We start from the raw sequence: 22,479 nt of genomic DNA, 5'->3' as shown, positions 1-22,479 counted from the left end.
AGCTGATGCAGAGGCCATGGAGGGATGTTACTTACTGGCTTGTTTCCCTCGACTTGCTCAGCCTGCTTTCTTATAGAACCCAAGACTCCCAGTCCAGAGATGGTACCACCCCCAAGGGGTCCTCCTTCCTTGATCAGTAATTGAAAACATGCCCCACAGCTGAATTTCATGAAGGCATTTCCCCAACTGAAGCTCCTTTCTCTGTGATAACTCCAGCCTGTGTCAAGTTTCAACAAAACACCAGCCAGTACACACATACACCACTCAAAATAGCACAAAGTTAAGCAAAACAAACAGCAGAACTCCAAATCCAAAGATCAGGGATCATGAGGATGAGAGCTAGAAAGCTTGTGGATGACAAAGTATAAAAGATATTCCAAGCTAGAGCAGAGCAGGATGTGCTTGGTTACAGCTGCTTTTTAAACATTGTCAGAGCATCCAGGACCTTGAAGGCAGCCTGGGCCTTTCCATTTCATGTGGTTCTTGCTTCATTTTCATGTTTTGAACTTCAAAGTTGTCTTAAGTTATGTTGAAGAAATTGCATCACCCGGGAAAGCCCAGCCTCCTGCCTGTTATTTCAGGTTCTTCTCCTGATGTTTCTGGAGTGTGGAAAATGCCCAAGACATGCAGCTTAGAAGAGGAGGCCAGGGTCCTCAGCAGGCTCTTCAGGTACTAGATGTATGTCCTTACATTTTTCTGCAGGTGAGGGAATCAGGACAAGAAGGAGAGCACAGAAGGTCAGGAGTCCTAAGGACAAGACCAAAGGGCTAACATGTCCCCCTCCTTACCTGTCTCACTTCCACTAGTCAGTGTGTCTTTACAGCTGCCCTGGACAGCAGGAATGTGGTTTCTTTCTTTACTTTTTAATTTTCCTTTGGCATTTGTGAGTGTTTTGTTTGTTTGGATGGCTGTGTACCCCTGCAGTGCTTGGTATGTGAAGAACCTAGAAGATTGTGTTGATACATTGGAAATGGAGTTTCAAGATGTTTTTAGCCACAGTATACGTCCTGAGACTCGGAACTGCTTCCATTGCAACAGCAACCAGTGTACTTAACCACTGCAGTATATGACAGCACACCCATATTATATTATTAATTATAAACTCAAATCCAGATTAACTTCTGGGTTATCTTCCTCTACTTTGATTAAATATATTCCTCCAGCATTGAGAAAAGTTTGTTCAGTTGATGAAAATTAGAGCCCCTAGTTTTCTCCATGGAGTCTCATGGTAATGCCTGGGTTCTCACCATGCCACACAGATGGACATAAAATTTAAACTATGTAAAGTATTTATTTGTGGAACTTTACATTAAATATTTATTCTCTTTATATATACAAGAAGCTGAAATAGTCCCGTGCATCCTATCAGATTACCAAGTACTATGGATAGTCTTCAATAACAACAAAAACAACAGAAAATCACACATGTATCACAGGATGGCCTTGTTGGTCTTTAATGGGAGGAGAGGCCCTTGCTCCTGTGAAGGCTCCATGACCCAGTGTAGGGGAATGCCAGGGCCAGGAAGCTGGAGTAGGTCGGTTGTTGAGCTGGGGGAGGAGAGAGGAGATAGGAGGCTTTGGGAGAGGAAACCAGGAAAGGAGATAACATTTGAAATGTAAATAAAGAAAATACCTAAGAAAAAATTATAAAATTAGAAACTGTGTAAAGGTTTGGAATCTCTGGCTCTAAGTGAAATAAATGTTGAAAAATTCAGATTATAACACATGTGTGTGTTTTTAATGATTCAAAACTATATTAAATACAATATTCACTATGGTTAGCTCTGAATATATGTATTAAAGATAATTTTCTGTTCTGCTATCATATTTTAAAAATATGTAAAGTGTTTATTTTTGCAACTTTACACTAAATAGTATCCCCTTTTTTCAAAACATTGTTTTTAGTTCTATTGCTTGCTTGCTCACTCACTCTCTTTCTATTTCTGTGTCTTTCTTTGTGTCTGTTTCTCTTTTTCGAAACTGTGCATGTAAGTGCAGGCACCTATGACATCCAGAAGAGGGTACTAGATCAACCTGGAGCTGGAATTACAAGTGAATTTTAATGCAGGGATATGAGTTCTGGGAACCAATATAAGATCATTTCCAAGAACCGTAACACTTTAACCAACAACCTTTCTCTAGATGGTCCCACTCTGATTCAAAGGAAGCTATTGATGAACTGGACTTGACTTTGGGGAGAATTGTGTCAGAAAATTCTTCCCAAGAAGAACTTTTTAGACTTGGACTAAATACTAAATAGATCTTTAGAGAAGAGACTTGAGGTAGACTTCCAAAACTGGACATTCGCTAACATCTATCTATGCCCCAAATGCTAGGACACTCACAATCATAAAAGAAACTTGACTAAACCATGAAAAAAAACCACAATGAACCCTACACAATAATAGACAGAGACTTCAACACCGGACTCTCACTAATGGACAGGACATTGACGCAGACATTAAACAAAGGTACACCAAAATTAAGAGATTATGAACCAAATGTATTTATCAGATATCTACAAAATATTTCATACTAAAACAAAATATACCTCCTTTTCACCACCTCATGGTACTTTCCCCAAAATTTTCCACATAATCAGACATTTAAAAAGCCTCAACAAGGAGACTGAAATAGTTCCGTGCATTCTCTCAGATCACCGTGGACTATTGCTAGCCTTCAATAACAACAACAACAACAAAAACAAAAAAACCAGAAAACCCACATACCCATTGATGTCTTATGCCTTTGTTCTTGCTTTCACCTTGAACTGGAAGCTGACCCTCATAGACTGTTTTTGTACACCTCAAACTATGGCAGGTAGGACATCACCATGCCCAGGGTGAAAGCTCCATTCTGCCAGTGAGTGCACTCCATGAGCACAGGTTAGGAAGGAAAACTGCTTCTGAGACCTTGTTCAGGTTATGAGATTGTAGCCAATCAGTCTCTGGTTGCCTTTATAGCAGGAAGTTAAGGGGCCCTAGGATCTTCTCAGCCTTCTTGTGACTCTGCCACATTCACCCATGTCAAGATGCCTGGACGTCATGGAGATGGCCCACACAGAATTCACACATACACATATACATACATACATACTTACTTACGTACATACATACATACATGCATGCACACACACATGTATGTGTGTATTCAAACCTGTCACCTTGCTCGTAAGTATATAAGACAATCCAACCTCTGTCTACTTCCCCATGCTTCTCCAAGGCACTTCCAGAGGCCCAATGCCATTACCTACATTGACTCAGCTGGAGAACTGGTTCACCCTTGCAATCTACTGACCTCTGTCTGCATTGTCTCAAAGAGCTGTGACTGACAGTGCACACGTGAGATTAATAGGGGACTAATAGCTTTTGAGGAGCTCATGACTGAAGAAGGGTTCATTGCTTCTCAACACTGCATTCATGGCAACAATGAAATAGCCTATTGATGACAGGTTAAGTGTTTTCAGATTTGCTGTCTGCTTAGCATTCTGTCTTTGTCTCTGTTATCATCATGATCCACACTTATTGTCTGACTAGTAGATATCTGATTGCAGGATCAGGAATCCATTAACTAGCTATGTGTAATCCTTATCTCTAGCAGGCAAGCTTTTATCCATATTTAGGGGATTAGAAACTGTAAGTCATTCAAGCACTGGTGCAGAGACTATCACACACCGGTAGCACAGTAGCATGGGGTAGGTGGGGTAATCCATGTAGAGATGCACATTCACAGGTCACAACCTCAACTGAGGCTAAAGACTGGACCCTGAGCTGATTTACCTTAGATTCAATTGATGGAGATAAGAGAGTAGAAAAAAATCAGTGGAAGAGTCTGTGGTCTTAAAGCCTTGGGTTCTCTGCAAAGCTTGGGAGGCACTGGTAATGCCTTAGTGACTTGGAAAGGGGCAAACACATATGGCGAGTGGAAGACTCTAGTGTTGAGAGTGGATTTTATGACTTACTTTTCTCCCATCGTGAGAAAATATTGAAGAAAAGCAACCTAAAGGATGGTGTGTCCTGGCTCAGAGGTGATGATGATGATGATGATATAGTGGTGGGAAGAGCAGGGCGTTAGCAGAAAGAGGAACGGATTTCATTGTGACCATGATCAGGCATCCCAGACTGCTGAGGTTTGGGAATCTCGTTGCTTTCTCAGTTTGATGCAGCTGGAAATGCAGCCCGAGGAAAGGTTCCAGAAAACACTGAGTGTGAGCAATTAACTAATTTTGACAAAATCTCTCTAAAACACACACAGACACAGGCCTGTTTCTTTCCATCTAAGCACCTGTCACAGTACTCAATAAGGTTAATTTCTGGGAAGCCAAGGTGCCCATAAAGTGAAGCACTTATGTTCAGAAAGATCATTTCACATCAAGACAAATGTTGGCTAAAAAATGGAGTTGGGAGGACACAGAGCTGGGAAATTGCATGAGGTGGTTTGCACATGCTTGGCACATGGAATGGCACAATTGGAGTGTGTCGTTATTGGAGTACATGTGTCACTGTGTGGGTGTGCTTGGAGACTCTCCTCCTTCCTTCCTGGAAGGCAGTTTTCTGTTTGCCTTTGGAACATGATGTAGAACACTCAGCACCTCAGTGCCATGCCTGTCTAGAGGCTGCCATGCTTCCCACCATAACAATTTGGATTGAAACTCACAACCATTGAGCCAGCCACAATAAAATACTGTACATGACAAGGCAGCAAAATATTGCCTGGGTCATAGTGTCTCTTCACAGCAATAGAAACTTTCACTGTGACAGTTCAGGGGAAGTAAGAGTCATTGCATGCCAGGGGAGGAAACTGTTGAAGATGCAGGCTAGATCACAAGTAGAAGGCTGCTCTGTCGCTTGCTCTCCTTTGCAAGCATTTGAGGAAACCAGTAGGCCTGCCTCTAAGTTGGGATCAGACTGGGCAGAGGAAGCATGGAGATGCCGCCTAAACCAAGAGAGAAGAAAACTAGAAAAGAGAAGCCAAAATCTAAGACCAAAGAAGAGCCAGGAGGAATGGAAGAGGCTGATTCTTCCAAAGAGAAAACATTTAAAAAGAAAGAGCCTTCTGAAGATGGCATGGAAACCCAAAATCCAAGAAGTTCAAGATGCAGGCAGAGGTGCCTCAAGATGACACTGCTTCTAAATGCAAATCCTCCAAGAAGAAATAGGAGCCCCTTGAGAAGGAAGCAGCCACTGCTAAAAAACCATAGAGATAAAAAAGTAAAAGGAGGAGGAGGAGGAGAAGGAGGAGGAGGAGGAGGAGGAGGAGGGAGACCGAGCTCAAGAGTGCCCATGTAGACATGCATGTGTGGGAGCTGAAGGAGAGGCAGCTCCGGAAGAATATTGCCGGAGAGTACAACGTGGTACCAGCCTTCCTGGGCAAGGACAAGAAAGAAAATAAGAAAGTCATTGAAGAGAAAGATCACCAAGGAGGAGAAAGAGGTGCGGCTGAAACTACGGCCACTCTACCAGTTCATGCTCTGCAAAGAATTTGATGATTTATTTGAAAACATGCACAAAGAGAAGATGCTTCGCGCCACGATCTGAGAGCTGCAGCGGTACCCATGCAATGGGATTAAGAAGATGGAGGAGTCAGCCGAATATGAGGCTGACAGAAACAAATGGAAGAGGAGGAAGGAGAACAAAAACCTGGCCAGCTCCAGAACGGGGAAGGAGGATGGCAAAGACAGTTTGCAGCTATTGAGAACCTTCCTGGGTTGGAGCTGCTGTTGGATTGCAAAAAGGTTCTCTGTAGTTCCTTGAATTCGAGTACTGCATGCTATTTGACTGTGAAGACTATGATAATTAAAGATCACCTCCAGACTCGATGAGAGAGCCCCTCTAAAAGTCGCCTTCCCACTTATCTGGACAAGGTCCTAAAGAAAAGGATTTTAAATTTCCTCACAGAAAGTGGGTGGATATCCAGGGATGCTTCCTGAGGCCAGAGGATGCTAAAGTAGCTTGTGATGCAAATGATTGTGGGTCTCCCCCAACATTGTTGCTCTTTTAAACAAATTGAATTCATTTTTCAAGGCTTAAATTTTTTTTCATGGCCCTCTGGAAGAAGCAATTGTAGCAGTCTTACATTGGACTCATGGGGGAGATGGGCATGTGTCTTTATATCATAGTCTAAAGGAATCCTTTCAGAAGACAGCTTGCCTTTGTGTTCCTCTGAAGACTGCCCCCACCTTGGATAAGTCCCCTTTATTTCATGAGCCTTTCTCTGTGTGGGTTTAGAAGCTGTTATGTTGTGGGAGCCAGGAGCCCTGTGTTGTGCCATCAACTTATACCTGGTGACACAAGCTTTACTCAGGAGAGCTACTGATGACACCCTTTTGCTGAGGCCACTGCTGCCTCCTCCCCCCAGCTGACACCCCAAGCACAGCCCAGGCACAGCACACTTTACCAGGAGGCAGGGTGTGCACAGAACCCTCTGCTGAGGAGGCCAGAGACCACCACCAGGCCTGCTCCAAACTGAGCCACTTAAGATGAGCCCCTCATTTGCACACAGTGACCACATGAGCTTCCACTTACCTGACAACAGCCATTTCAAGCCCTCAATAATGCTTGCTTCATCTTAGCCTGGCCCCAGCGTGGGCTGAATGGACAGGCTCTCCTGGCTCATTCCTGTCCCTTGTAATTGGGAAAGCAGTTAATGGGAGGGAAACGGGGTCAGATGGGGCCTGCCTTTCGCTGCAGAGAACACTTATAGTACACCTGACTTGGAAGATGCTTTTGAGTTCAAGGTAGAGGGTGCAGTGGTGAGATGGGGCAGTAGGTGCTCAGGACTTCCACCAGGATTGCAGATCCCATTTCACTAAATATAAGACACACTAGCTAGCCTGGCTCAGTGAGATACTTAAGGTATGGCAGGGGGCCTAGAAGCCATCCTGTCTATGCCTTGGAGCCTGTCTGCTGCTTTTGTTTGTGATCTTGCAACAAACTCAGAAATGACTCCTTCCCAGCTTGTTTCTGGGGCCTCCTTCAGGATTCATAGGATCCCTTCCTTCTAAACGTGAGGAAGGCCTTTGTTTTCCACCTGCTCAGGGCTCTCATGCCCAGACCCTGCTTTAGAGTCCTGGAGTGATATCTAGGTCCTTTCAGCAAAATCTTGCTAGTGTATGCAATGGTGTCAGCGTTTGGAAGCTGATCATGGGATGGATCTCTGGATATGGCAATCACTAGATGGTCCATCCTTTCGTCACACTTCCAAATTTTGAATCTGTAACTCCTTCCATGGGTGTTTTGTTCCCTATTCTAAGAAGGGGCAAAGTGTCCACACTTTGGTCTTCGTTCTCTTGAGTTTAATGCGTTTAGCAAATTGTATCTTATATCTTGGGTATCCTAAGTTTCTGGGCTAATATCCACTTATCAGTGAGTACATATTGTGAGAGTTCCTTTGTGATTGGATTACCTCACTCAGGATGATGCCCTCCAGGTCCATCCATTTGCCTAGGAATTTCATAAATTCATTCTATTTAATAGCTGAGTAGTACTCCATTGTGTAAATGTACCACATTTTCTGTATCCATTCCTGTATTGAGGGGCATCTGGGTTCTTTCCAACTTCTGGCTATTATAAATAAGGCTGCTATGAACTTAGTGGAGCATGTGTCCTTCTTACCGGTTGGGACATCTTCTGGATATATGCCCAGGAGAGGTATTGCTGGATCCTCCGGTAGTACTATGTCCAATTTTCTGAGGAACCGCCAGACTGATTTCCAGAGTGGTTGTACAAGCTTGCAATCCCACCAACAATGGAGGAGCGTTCCTCTTTCTCCACATCCTCGCCAGCATCTGCTGTCACCTGAATTTTTGATCTTAGCCATTCTGACTGGTGTGAGGTGGAATCTCAGGGTTGTTTTGATTTGCATTTCCCTGATGATTAAGGATATTGAACATTTTTTCAGGTGCTTCTCTGGCACTCAGTATTCCTCGGGTGAGAATTCTTTGTTCAGTTCTGAGCCCCATTTTTTAATGGGGTTATTTGATTTTATGGAGTCCACCTTCTTGAGTTCTTTATATATATTGGATATTAGTCCCCTATCTGATTTGGGATAGGTAAAGATCCTTTCCCAATCTGTTGGTGGTCTTTTTGTCTTATTGATGGTGTCTTTTGCCTTGCAGAAGCTTTGCAATTTTATGAGGTCCCATTTATCGATTCTCGATCTTACAGCACAAGCCATTGCTGTTCTATTCAGGAATTTTTCCCCTGTACCCATATCTTCGAGACTTTCCCCTACTTTCTCCTCTATAAGTTTCAGTGTCTCTGGTTTTATGTGGAGTTCCTTAATCCACTTAGATTTGACCTTAGTACAAGGAGATAGTAATGGATCAATTCGCAATCTTCTACATGATAACAGCCAGTTGTGCCAGCACCATTTGTTGAAAATGTTGTCTTTTTTCCACTGGATGGTTTTAGCTCTCTTGTCAAAGATCAAGTGACCATAGGTGTGTGGGTTCATTTCCAGAGATCCATCCCATGATCAGCTTCCAAACACTGACAACATTGCATACACTAGCAAGATTTTGCTGAAAGGACCCTGATATAGCTGTCTCTTGTGAGACTATGTCAGGGCCTAGCAAACACAGAAGTGGATGCTCATAGTCAGCTAGTGAATGGATCACAGGGCCCCCAATGGAGGAGCTAGAGAAAGCACCCAAGAAACTAAAGGGAACTGCAACCCTATAGGTGGAACAACAAAATGAACTAACCAGTACCTCGGAGCTCTTGTCTCTAGCTGCATATGTATCAAAAGATGGCCTAATAAGCCATCACTTGAAAGATAGGCCCATTGGACTTGCAAACTTTATATGCCCCAGTACAGGGGAATGCCAGGGCCAAAAAGGGGGAGTGGGTGGGTAGGGGAGTGGGGGGGTGGGTACGGGGGACTTTTGGTATAGCATTGGAAATGTAAATGAGCTAAATACCTAATAAAATAAATGGAAAAAAAAGAGTCCTGGAGTGACCACGGCCCCTGCCACCTGTCCTTGAGGTACAAGAGCATGTTTACTTCATAGAATGTTTGGTCTGAGAAGTAACAGTGAAGTCATTTTGAAGAAAACAGTTCATTGCCAAGGATGACAGGAAGACATACCCTTGAATTTTATATCCTCTGTCTTCTAAGGTAAGTTTTCCAGCATTAAGTAAATCATTTCAATTATACTGTACATGGCTTTAGTTGTAAAGTGCATTGTGGGCTAGCAGGGGAGTGCCCTGTGAGCAGGCTCAGATTTCTCTTGACACCAGAAGATGCTGAAAAATGCGGTCAAAGGACCAGCTCCACACAGCCCCCTGCAGTTGAATAGTGGACAGTAGCTGGTGTGACTGAACAGCAATGGGATTGTTGGTGCTCGATGCCTAGGTAAGCCAGTGGTTCTCAAAGTAGGGTTCCCCAGGCACTGTCAGAAGTACAGTCATACCCCAGGTAATCTCTCAAGGCAGAGATCTGGGGGCTTCATTAACAGGGACTAGCAGGGTGATTTTCAAACCATTCCCATGACTGGCAGGCAAGCTCAAGTTTGAGAACTACTGGTTTTGTCCTGGTATCTCCAGTACCAGAGTCTCAGCTTGGTGAGTTTTGAAGTTTCAGGTTATCTTCTACAAAAAGACTGACAGACCTATATTAGCTTGAGAAGCAGAGGATTCTGTCAACATGTGCCAGGGGCTGGTGGACAAAAAGCTGTGCTTAAGCAGGCATAAGGTATGTGTGCATCTTTCAATGATATAAATTTATTTGGGTGTGATTGCTTTAAAATACAATAATGAAAGTATAACCATGTCCAAGTCTTAATATTGTTACAAGGGAAAAGTAATATTAGGATTGTTTGCTCTCATGTCTGCCCCAGCTGCTTCTGGCATGTTACTCTCTGTTAGCTCAGACGTTGACAGGTTTCTATTGAATTCTCTTGATACATTAGCTGCTAAAAGCCAATGGAACCAAGTCTTTTCAAAGTTAAACAAACTGTCTTCGGATCAGAACAGTCAGCTAAGTATTCAACAGTTGGAAATAATGCTCTCTGGAAGGCCAACAATCCAAGAATATATTTAGACCTGAAACCCCCTATCATTTTATTATACTTTTGCATTAAAAAGTTGAGACCAACAAAAAAAAGTTGTAGTGAGACAGAAAAGTAAATACCCATGGAGCAGAAGGAAGGAGATTTCTCTAATTTTCCCATATCTGAAGAGAATGTCAAGCTTCTCAGAGCTCCCAGGGTGAACTTCATCTTTCCTACACAAGCCAAGATTTTGCACCATGTAGATAGAGGGAAAGACTTAAATGCTCAAGCAGGGTCAGGACCCAGAAAGGCCTTCTCCTTTGCTATCCCTTTGACTGAGAAACTTCAATGTGGGCTACAAGAGAAGAAGAGAGGCCATGCCTGTCCGGTACTAGTTCAGCACCTACAAGAGAATTAGCAAACCATGTGAGGAAAGACTTCAGGGACTTAAACAAAATGCTATCACTAGCTTGTTTTTATGGTGGAAGTCCCTACAGAGGTCAAATTGAATGAAGGCAGAGTAGGATCGATATCCTGTTTGGGACCCCAGGTCCATAATAAAGAAAACTTGCAGAATGACAAGCTAGACCTTACCAAACTTAAACATGTTTTCCTGCAAAAAGAGGACCAGATGTTGGATACGGGTTTTGCTGATCAGGTGGAAGAAATTTTATGTGTGGCATACAAGAAAGATTCTGAAGACAACCCCCAAACATTACTTTTCTCTGCAACTTGCCCTATCTTGGGTATTTATTATTCTAAAAACTCCATGAGATCTACATACGAACAGGTGGACCTGATTGGTATAAAGACTCAGAAATCACCTATAACTGTGGAGCACCTGACAATTGAGTGTCACTGGACAGAGAGCACAGCAGGGATTGGGATGTGATCCTAGTGTACAGTGGTCATCAGGGCACACAACCATCTTCTGTGGAACCAAGAAGGATGCCCAGGAGCTGGTGCAGAACACATGCATGAAGCAGAATGCCTGGTCCTGACTTGGAAACATTTGGCAGAAGCAAAGGGAAATTACACTGGAAAGATTTTCAAAATGGCAATTTTGGAGTTTTGGTGGCAACCAATGTTGCTCCCCTGGGTTAGACATCCCTGAGTTTGACTTGGTTGTTCAGAGCTGTCCACACAAAAATGTGGGGTCTTCCATTCATGATTCAGGGTGAACAGACAGAGATGGAAGGATAGAAGTATGCACCTGCTTTTACCAGCACAAAGAAGAGTACCAGTTAGCTCAAGTGGAGCAGAAAGCAGGAATTACGTTGAAATTGATGGGTGTTCCTTCTGCAACAGAAATCATAAAAGCCTCCAGCAAAGATGCCATCAGGCTTTGGACTCTGTGTTTCCCACTCTCACTGGACACTTCAATAATTAACTGAGAAGCCGATAGAGGAGAAAGGAACTAGAGAGGCCCTGGCAGCAGCTCTGGTCCACATCTCAAGGGCCACATCAGTCATCCAGCGCTCCCTGATCAACTCGCAAGCATGCTTTGTGACCATGATCATGTGGAGTTCTATGAGATGCACAGTATCGGTTATGCTTGGCAAAAACTTAAGGAGCAGCTTGACTGAGAGCATCGATGACAAACTGAAGGGGATGGTCCTCCTTAAAGAAAAACTGGGAGTTGGTTTTGATGTCTGCGCTGAAGCAGTCACAGAAATACAGGAGGAATGGCATGATTTGAGATGCTGGCAGCTCACCATGGCCACTGAGCAGCCAGAGCAGGAGGGAGCCTGGGAAGGATATGGAGGCAGCAGTCTGCCAGCTGTGGATCTTTCAGAGGAGAACAGAGTGGAAGCAGTCATGTGCAGGGACAGGGGCAGTGATAGCAAGGAGAAAGTAAAAACTTCAGAGAAGAGTGACCAGGAGGTGGCAACAAAAGTAACAAATCCCCAAACAAAGGCCAGAAGCAGTGTGTTTAAAGCCTCTGGTCAGCAACAGGCAAGAAGGAACTGTTCCAACTGTGGATGCCAGGGCTAGTCCTCCTGTCAAAGCCCCCAGTGCTTCCTTACATTTTTATCATTTCTCAGCACACCCCCTGCCCCCACGTCCTTGCAGATAGAGGCTTCTGACTGGCAGACTAACCACCATGACCTGTCTTCACTTTGGAAAATGATAGGAATTCATTGCATCATTTTCCAGCATACCTCTAGATTTTTCAAACAAAATCAACCACAGATCTCCATTTTTAAAAAAATGTAGAGGCTATCATTGGCCATCCACCTTCTTAGAAAACACAGCCTCTTCTCAGTCTGCTCAGTGTGAAGGAACTAGACTCACACTGAGAGAAGGCAAGACTATTGGAAGACTTTTGTCAACTTGACACAAGAGATAAAAGTGGAGATGAAAATTCATCTAAGAAATGACCTCCACTTTTTGCGCTGTGGTCATGACCATGGACCGTTTTCTTGATCCCTGAAGAAGTCCTTATAGAGCACGGTGGGTAGCAGCACCCAAAAGCAGTGGTTCTTAGAAGGTCATAAGAAGGCAAGCTGAGGAAGCCACGGAGAAAAAGTAGGTGAGTAAATTTCTCCTGTGATTCTTGCCCTTGCGTCTGCTTGACTCTTGCAAGGTTTGACTGGGATATACATACTATACCAACCATATACATACTATACCAACCATTTCTGCCCTAACATGCTTTTGGCCATGGCATTGGTCACCGTCACAGAATGCAAACTGGGAAAACAAATAGCTGAGTGGTAGGCCCACTGCCCATTAATTCTTGCATGATATTTGATTATACTCTAAAACCAGAGATTTTGTTGTTTCCTGGTAAATCATGTTCCTGATAGTGATATGATTCACCCTTAATACACATACATAATCCCAAGTGATAAAGGTAATGCTAATATTGTATAAAGTAGCACAAGGTTTGAAAGTTATGTCTGGGAGTGGTAGGAAGTGTGATGAATCAGACAAACATTTGACAGAAGAGGATATGCCTCACTCTCATGAGTAGAAAGGGGGAAAAAGGCTACATAAGAGAGAGGACTGCAGAGAAAGAAAAGAAGACAAGGAAGCTGTTTTACTGGGAGAGATTTACAGAGGTCAAAAGAAGCAGGAAGGGGTGAAGTTATTCCATGGTAAGCCTCAGAGGCGAAAAACACTCTAGGCCTTGATAGATTATATGAAGGCAACAACCTTCTCACACTAGGTTTAAGTTAGCACAATGAGGCAGAAAGCCTGAGAGACTACATTTGTACTAAGAGAATACAGAATACATGTACAAGGGAGTAGTAACAATGAAAGACCCTAGTCCATTGCTTGAGGTTCCCCTGCTCTGTCTCTGAGCAGAATATGAGCAGGACCAGGGATGTGGATCAGGACAGAGTGGTTGTTTTATTTGCCCCCTCAGTCCCCACCTGTCCTTGTGAGCTAGTATATGTTTGTCTCAAAGACAAGCAAGAGCTTGTCCTCTGGTTCAAAATGAGATCCTGTCCCAAAAACGGAGCAGTGTCTCAACAAGTAAAAGACAGGAATAGCTGGAGAACTCCCCCAAAGCAGACCAGAGGCTGAAGCAGTTCTCTAGGAGGTGTTGTGATGTTTCCATGAAAACTGACTCAAGGGCAAATCATCACACAGGATCACAAGAGAGAACTAAAAATCCACTCTCCTATCTGTAAGGAGTTCACTCAGTGGTTTTGCAAGATTCCCTGAGGAGAAGGGGCAAAACAGGAGCCTGGAGGGGAGTCTGAGTACCCCTCAGTGATGCTCAGAAGATGAGGATCTGGTAATAGAATCCAAGCTAACTTAGAAAAACAAAAGCCTACCAGCTCAAACAGACATCATCAAACCCTCTTTATCTGACTGACACATCTTGTATTCCACAGATATGTTAATGTAGAAATGTGGATTATCTGTAAAAGTAAATTGCTTACAGACATGAACAAAGGAAAAGAAGCCATGACAAGATTCACCCTCAGGGATACTGAGTAGGATACTATGACCCTGAGACATATTATTCTAGCATCCTGCTAGGCTCAACCTTAGACTATATCAATAGCTGCTTCATCAAAACTCACTTCTAGGAAACCTTGAAAGCTGCTGCTCCCAGTTGGTCCCTACCCTTAGACTATTACACAAGGGCCTTGCATTAAGCCTTGCACCTTTTAGGAAACAGAACTTGGACAACTAATAGTACAACCAGATTTCTTAACGCTAGCAAATACCCAGTTTTCTTTGGAAATACTTAAGGAAAAGACACCACCAAACAGTAGGAAGAAATTTCAAGAGGATGACATCTCATTCACTAAAAGTGGGATGGATGCTTTGGGTCATAAAACGGGTTATTTATATTTGTCCTCCTTTAAGGGAGATTGGTAAAAAGTTGTTAATTGGCTTGGTCAGGAGGAAATCACAGTAAGGGATGTTAGACTCAGGCCTTTCTTTTTCTCTTCCTTTCTCTTTTCTCTATCCCTCTCTTGCTCCTATCTAATGTTCATGGAAAGGGAGAGAAGGCATGAAAATAAACAGGGGGATAGAGGAATAAGAGCATATATATGCATGCATATTTATAAGTGTGTGTATGTGTTTATGGGTGTATGTGACTTAAATGGTAGGTTATTTAAATGGACTTTAAGAACAAAGATGATCAACAAGCCAAATATTGTCACATTGATATGGTCTTGGTATCGTAATACAGAATAGGATTCTATTTGCAAGAATATATTATGTATACATGTTTCAACTCTTTTTAAGGTATTGTACCTATGTTACATGACGTTCTAGTCCTTGAAGGCTGCTGTTGCCAACTGTCTATGGCTTGTTACATACTAGGATTGCTGATTACAGAAAACGTTTACTACGTTGAGCAGATAGTAGTTAGCTATGAACATGCAATTCACATATGCTATAAATAGATAGTCTTCAAAAACCTCAAACATCTACAGAATATGACATTTAAAGATGTTTTATTAATAAAACACTTAAAGTGAGACATGTCTGTTCCTGGCAGCACACTGATGCTACTTCAAAGAAGATGATGGACATTGAAGAACCTCTGTATGTAGTTTGCTACACATGTGACAAGCTAGACACTAGGCAAGAAATTGTGCTTGCCTAGATTGCAGACAGAATGCTGTCCAAGCTGTGGATAAACAATACACAAGGAAGTTGATGGCCAAGCTCTGCCTCAGGAGTCTTTCATAATTCCTGCTTTACAGAAAAGTCTGTCAGATATTCTGAGCCAGAAGGCTGAAGGTGGATGATCCAAAGACTCATAGACATTTCAGGTGAATGTCTGAGGAACCAGCTGCCTTTGTCATGTCTATAGATTTTGAAGTTGCTTGTGTTGTATTTTTAGGATACTCAGGCCTTCTAACTCCTCATGTCTCTGAAAAGACTGAAGATTGGGTAGTCATAGTCTCAGATTTCAACTTAACTTGTGTGAGAAAATGTCATAAGGTCTAAGAGATATTCTTACCTTTATAAATGGATAGTGTGATAGAAAATGATTTCTGAATGGAAACTCAAACTCCATCACCAAGATAGTCCTGATTGTAGAGTACTTTTCCCCAATGTGGCCAAGTGCAGATAGAATGGACACTGTGAATGTAATTCTTATCTGCTGGTTTTCATAGTTGTTCCTCTGGATTGTAGTTTACTAATGTTAGAGATGGGTGTTCACTTGGACTGTGGAGGGGAATATATAAAGAGAATCTCTTTGGTCCTGTGTACAGGCATCACTTGTCATTAAAATCTGATTGACAATTAAGCAAGGCAGGAAATACAAAGTGAGATATCAGGCAGAGAGAAATAGGACTCTGAGAAACAGTGAAGACCTACAGAATGACCTTGAACTGTGAGGAAGGCAGAAACATGAATTTCAGGAGAGATAACCATCCATGCGGCAGACACAGACTAGAATCAAGAGGTTGTATCACTTACAAGCCAGCTGGGGAACTGGTCAAAGCTTATGGCCTAGGTATTTCTTTGTGAGGAATTAAACCTCAGAGTCTATTCTGTTATCAAAGTGGCTGGGTGGAAAAGCTCCCAGTTACACTTTGTGGTGACATAGCCTCTCTCTCAGAACACTTGTCCAAAATGCACGTCATCCTTGAAAGCCCCAATGTTTGGTTTGACATACTCAGCATCCAGCTACGGAGGCCACCACTGCACTCTGCTGCCTGTAATTGCTAAAGAAGTAAATATCTGTCTCTGATCTGCTGAAGAGGAAGTTGAGAGAGGCTAGTCTCATTTTCATGAGAATGGAAAAGTCCCTCTGGCCCAGAATGAGGACAGCCACTAAGGGCTAAAACCTTCTCTGCTTGGTGCAGTTTTTGCTCTGACCTCACAGAGAACCTCTGTGATGGAAGAATGAGTAGCCTCTGTATAAGACTGTGGACCGGCCTGTTGTATTTGTCCATACAGAGCAGGGAGCTACTTTTGGTGACCTGTGGGACTACTTTGGAGCTGTCTAGCTTGTGGATTGCAGATTGTTGAACATCACAACTTGTGTGCACCAGAGCACAGGGAAAAATCAGCCTCATGGCCAGCAACTCCAAAAAGAAGAGCTTGGGAAGTCAGTATAAGGTCCTTTCCTATCTTGGCGAGGGTGCATATGGCACTGTGAATTTGGCCTTGCACCTGAAAACTGAGGCCCTGGTTGCCATCAAAATAGTAGAAATCAGTCCGAAGACCATAGACGTTATCCTGGCAGAACGCGAAGTATTGAAGACACTAGACCATCCTAATATCATTCGCCTCTTCCAAATTCTATTAACATCAAATCATGTCAACTTCATACTGGAGTACGCACCGGGAGGGAGCTTATTGGATTTAATAGAGGAGCATGGCCCACTGCAGGAAGAAGAGGCAAAAAAAATATTTGGAGAGATACTGGCAGCTGTCAAATACTGCCACAACCTTGATATTATCCATGGAGACATTAAACCAGAAAATATACTCATTGATGAGAAGGGTAATATGAAGTTGACAGACTTTGGCCTGGCCATCAAGCTCAGCCCTGGCAGATTACTGAGCCAGAGGCGTGGTACCAAGAGCTTTTGGGCACCAGAGCTCATGCTAGGGGAGCCATACAATGGCAGGAAAACAGATATATGGAGTCTTGGTGTGCTACTCTATTTTATAACCACTGGGAACTACCCCTTTGTCGGATTGACCTTCAAAGAGATCAAGAATAAGATTACCTCAGGGTCCTATCATATTCCACCTTACATCTCTGTTGAACTTGAAAATCTCATTCACCAGATCTTCACAGTTCCCCCTGAGAAGAGGCCCTCCATTGAAGACATCGAGACACATCCGTGGGTCACGAAATGTGATGTAACTATTCCGATTGATAGCTTCCCAGATTACACCATCATAGACATGCTCTGTGACATGGGGTTTGATGCCAACAAGATCTTAGAATCCCTGCAGAAGAAAAAGTTTGATGAGAACATGGGGACATATTTGCTTTTAAAAGAGCAGGTAGGCAAAGGGATTAAACATACATCTACATTTTCACCCAAGCCTGTGGATCCCTGCCCCATGCCACCACCATCACCAGCACATACCTCTACCTCCGGTCTTCCCCGAAAAAGAAGGGCCAGTGAACCCAACTTTGGCCTCCTCTACATATGGCCCTCAGGACAGCAGGGGCCTGCCACCCTGAAACTTTCAGGACACAAGTTGGCCAGAAGTGTCTCCATGCCTCCCATTGCTCTTCATTTTCCTGAGAAGAAGAGCACCACTCCTAGCTGTGCCCTCCATACCGGAGCTGTGGCTGCCCCATCGGTCTGCAACATCATATTGGAAGACGAAACATGCCTGCCACCTGAGGAAGACATTGCCATGGAAACATCATCTCCCCCTCTGAAGATTGGGTTCTTCAGAAGACTGCGCAATCGACTCAGAAATTGCCTCTCAAGGCTTTGTTGCATCCCCCGGGCTCCAGAGACAAACAGCCAGCGTAGATCCTCCAAGAAAGTGGCTCCCCTAAAAGAGGTCGGATGCAAAACCCAGTGAAAGGGTAGGCAAATATGGGAGGGTACATCTCAGCTCTAAATTTTAGAGTCTCTGTCTTTATTCATGTCTTCTCATTGGAAAAAATCAAAAAGGGGCCTATATCTGGGGTCTCTTGCAATGGTCAGGTGTATATCTACTCCAGCAGGATAAATTCTGCTCCTTGACTTACCATCTGAGGAAGAAATCTAGTTAGATAATGCCTAGGTTATATCTGATGCAACTGAACTAGCTGTAATCAGCAAGCGACTGTGGGAACAGCTAGGATGAAAGGGGGCATGTAGAGCTGCCATCCATGCTGAACATATGCAAATAAGAGACTCTGCTTGGGGACCTAGTGCCTGACAGAGTGACCACAGTCAAAATACAAATTGGCCCCATCTATGTCTCCCTACAATTCAATTGAGCAGGCAGAGTGTGCTGAGCCCTGTTAAGTCTGACATTGCTGCTTGGATACCTCCATGGGGAAGCAGATCTGGATGCCCAGTTCCTGTGTATCCTGAAGGCCCTTGCACGGGAGATGGTTGCAGTGTCTCCTGAATCTCTCGACTATGATATTGAGAGTCTTGTCAGACAGCATTATGCTGGGCTTATGGATAGGGTCCATAACTTCTCCCATCTCTGCACTTGCTCCAGTGTCCTTCCCTCCTGTGCCCTTTGGTTCTTACCCTAGTTGTCATCCCCCAAGGGAGCTCTCATGCAGTAGGAGGTTCTCACAGAGGATGAGCCTGCCATTGCCCATGGTACATGGGTTTAAGTCCCCCTCACATCTAATGTCTTTCCCTCCTTCAGCTTCTCCTCTGCAGATGACGGTGCTGCACTACCGAAGCTCATGGTTGTAAGGCCAGGAAAGTCGTGGATCCCTGACAATGAGGGCAGTGGTTCATTGTTGCTACAGATCACCTTTCAAAATAACAACACTAAACTAGAAACACAAAGTAAAATTGTCCTACCGATCTGAGGCTGTTGTACAGAGGGAAACTCATGTCCAGATGGAATCTCATGTGAGGATCTGGTGCCTGGCAGAGGATCAATTTTAAGGCTCTAATGAGCCACCACAAAGTTTCCCTGCCGTTCAGAAAGACAACCAGGGCCTGACCCTGTGGCTGCTGTATCAGTGGAGCATCTGCCTAAAATGGACACTAGCATCTCTAGACAAAGGAGAGGCTGGAGTGCCACACTTGTACTGCACACCCAACCATTTAAAAAGCAGCCAATCAACTGTTGAGGTGTGTACACAATGATACAGGATTCTGCACAGAGACTTCATTCACAATAATAAGGCCTCTTTCGTAGCCACCCAAAGCATCTGATGAACCGGCAAAAAGACCTAAGCCGATGCCTTCAGCCCCTGTACCCCAAGACCAAATAACAGGCATTTTCACAGGACAGATAACCTGGTCCTTGTTTCGGTTCCTTACCCCATTCATTCTGTCTCCTATCAAGAAAACTTTTCCTGCCCATATCAGAATTGAATCTTGTTCCACAATTCAGGGAACACATGTGAAAAGAGGATGTGGACCTCTGTCCTCATGTCTCTGTATGGACACTCTGGGTGGACCATCTCTGGGAGATCCTGTCCCAGCTGCAGAATGGCCTGAGCACCTGTACTGTCCATATCTACTGAAAAAAACACTCGAGGCAATAGACTATTCCGTCAAAGGCCATTCTGCCCTTGACAAAGATGTGAAGACTCCCCTGTCTCCACATGAACACACCCAGCATGCCCCAACATTGTGCTATTGCACTATGGGGACAAGAAGGAGAAGAGGACTATGAGAGTAGAATGCTGGATGCCAAAATAATAATAATGACTGAGTCATCCTCTAATGATGACGATGAAGCTCAGGCTCTACACTTAAGTGTGAGAACTCAGTGTTACTTCTGGAACCGTGTCCACACCAACACCCAGGAATCCACCGCCTTTGGATGGTGGATGCTTCTGACGGGGAGAGTGGTAAGTTCCAAGAGTGCAATTAAAGAGCACTCACTCTGTGTAGGTGCCTAGTGAGTAAAATAGTCTCATTTCCCTGGGCATCAGGGCCCAAATAAGAATAATAGCATGCATAGGCTTTTCCCTTTGGGAAAGGGGTTGGGGTGGGCACAGACTGGGTATATATCCTGACATTTGAAAAGCATGCAGTTTGGGAGGGAAGCTTGAACCACTGTGAAACATTCTGTCTGCCAGTACCAGCATCCTTCCTGAGAGGAGAATTTGAGAAGGGAGATGGACACCCATGGCATGCATATATACTGACCTCTTGAAGGTCACCCAGTTTGACAGGGAACCTGTAAGGCCTGAATGACTGTGAAACCTTCTGTCTGCAAGTACCAGAATCTTTTCTGAAAGCAGAATACACTTCCAGAACACCAGAGGCCAAAAGTAATGATGTATAAGGTGACAGCTGTTCTGGTGACCTGTAACACCATCAGGAGCCACGAGGCTCACCTTCTCCTATGTCCAAATGTAACCTTCATCAGTGCAGGTCACTCCAGGGCAGCTCACAGTGTTCCAAATTCCTGCAGACGGGAAAGGTAAGGAGGTCCCCTCCTCCCTGTTGCCTTTGTCTTCTCAGGAGGCTTGAGCACTTAAGTCCCTGCAGATTTTTCAACCTGCCTGAACTCTCTGCTAGTCCAGTGTTCCAGTACTCTCCAATGGTGAGGCAAGAGAAGACGAGAGATGTTTGCAACTCTGATCCAGTCTAACTGAGCTTCCAGTGCTCAAACACAGAGAGTGGACAGAGATTTTCAAGGCCTCTCCATGAATACTGTCCAGAATCAAGCTATGGGGGAGTTCAGTGTGTGAGTCATAAAGAGACTTTGGATGGACTCTGGTGTCTAGAGAATGAAATGTGTCTTCATTAGGGCCAGAAGACACATGGGGAATGCCACAGTAGATACAGAAAACACAGTGTCAGGATGTGGAGTCCAAGGCCAAGAGAGGCTACTGAGAAATCCAATGCTTGGATGAGTGAAGCTGGACATGAACAGTGTGGATGGATGTGGTCTCTTTCACTTAAAGCTGCAGTGTTGTCACCAGCTGCTGCAGAAGCCCATGTCCCAGTAGACTATCCTCTGACAAGAATATTATGCCTTTTAAGCTCATATGACTATTTCTCAGTCTCCATATAGGAGACCAGGCCATACAAGTTTCTACTGTCACTGAGAAGACAGTAATGTGAGGAGGACTGTGACAGTGGAAGGCAGCATGCAAAAGTGATGTGAGGCTCAGATGTATCTGGAAGCTATATGGTGCAACCCCTTCTCCCCTCTTCAGACCTTCATTCTATGCTGGAGTCTTCCTAGTGACAGCCCTATCACCAAATGACAACTTCTCCCTGACTCTCCCTCGTCCTTGCTAATCAGTCTGGAGATGAAAGAGCTTAGAGGAGGGCCTCTACAGATCAGTCAGTGTGTGTCCCCTGACCACTGCCACTGCATTTTCTAGGGACTGTTCCAAGTGTGGGATGTCTGAGAGAGCTGGGCTCCCAGCTCTTGGGATGCAGCCTGTTCCTCATTTCCTGGACTGTGCCTGCTCCAGTCTTCTTCTTGCATCATGGAAGCCATTCTTCCCTTCACAGCCCTGACTTCATTCTTACCCACATGGAGGAAGGGTGAAGATTGGCTCTGAGATGTGACCTCAGCTTCTAGACTATATATGTGAAGTGATATTATCTGACGTTTTCTCAGTTGTCATTCTATAGGCATAGTGATGTGCAAGGCTCTAGCTAGGTGCTAGATCCCATGATCATTAATGTCATGGACAACCTGTGCCCAAGGAGCTAACACACTGACACATTCCAGGACATCCAGGAAGACGAAGGTGGTGAGGTAAGTCCACTTCCAAACAGGTAAAAACAAGCAGTAATGAAACTGGTAGTTCCCATCCTAGTACAGGTTGTTGGCAAACACTGTCCCTAAGCAGACAGTTAAGAACAACTGTTGTTGGTCTTAACTGTCTACTGAGCTAAGCATGTAGAGAAAGAAGGCCTGACACAGAGGCCCATGATAGCAGCAATATGACTGGCAGACATCATGAATGACTGGACCTGATGAGTATCTGTGATAGTGTGATTTCTGTGGATACCCTAAAGGAAATTTATTGTAACTGATCTCTTGGTGAAATGGTGTTCTCCATTCAGATCAAAAGCCCTAGGAGTGTTAGGTGTCACAACATGCCAAAAGCCTGAACTCTACACTCCCCTTGTGCTGGTGATGGGAAAGTCAGAAGATGAAGAGGCTATCCTGGTGGCCGGACAATGTAGCAATCCCAGAAACAAGAGGCCATGCTCCTGCATGTAGATCCACCATTCTTCACATATGCATGTTGCGTTTCTAAGCAGGTAAGGAGTGCAGATAAAAACTGTCACCAGAGGTAATCTTAGACCTTGGTTGTCCCTCAGCACTTTAGCCTCCTTTCTCTCTCATGAAGACACTCCTCTTACTGTCCAGGATTTTTCATAACTCTGAAAAGAAGACACTGAGGGATACAGGTAGGAGGGGCT

At 44.1% G+C, this 22,479-nt stretch overlaps 3 pseudogenes; all 3 read left to right on the top strand.

The window, feature by feature from the left end:
- Positions 1 to 4,928: 4,928 nt before the first annotated feature.
- Positions 4,929 to 5,929, top strand: LOC110302720 (transcriptional adapter 2-beta pseudogene; annotated as a pseudogene).
- Positions 5,930 to 9,645: 3,716 nt separating this feature from the next.
- Positions 9,646 to 11,928, top strand: LOC110288002 (nucleolar RNA helicase 2 pseudogene; annotated as a pseudogene).
- A 4,567-nt stretch (positions 11,929 to 16,495) lies between these two features.
- LOC147002709 (putative sperm motility kinase W pseudogene) lies at positions 16,496 to 17,977 on the top strand (annotated as a pseudogene).
- Positions 17,978 to 22,479: the final 4,502 nt, after the last annotated feature.

The sequence above is a fragment of the Mus caroli genome, unplaced genomic scaffold (assembly GCF_978045245.1).
Source record: "Mus caroli unplaced genomic scaffold, Mus_caroli_1 scaffold_9, whole genome shotgun sequence".
NCBI classification, from domain to species: Eukaryota; Metazoa; Chordata; class Mammalia; order Rodentia; family Muridae; genus Mus; species Mus caroli.
Note: the sequence above shows the minus strand (reverse complement) of the source record. Positions and strands in the feature narration are given on the sequence as shown.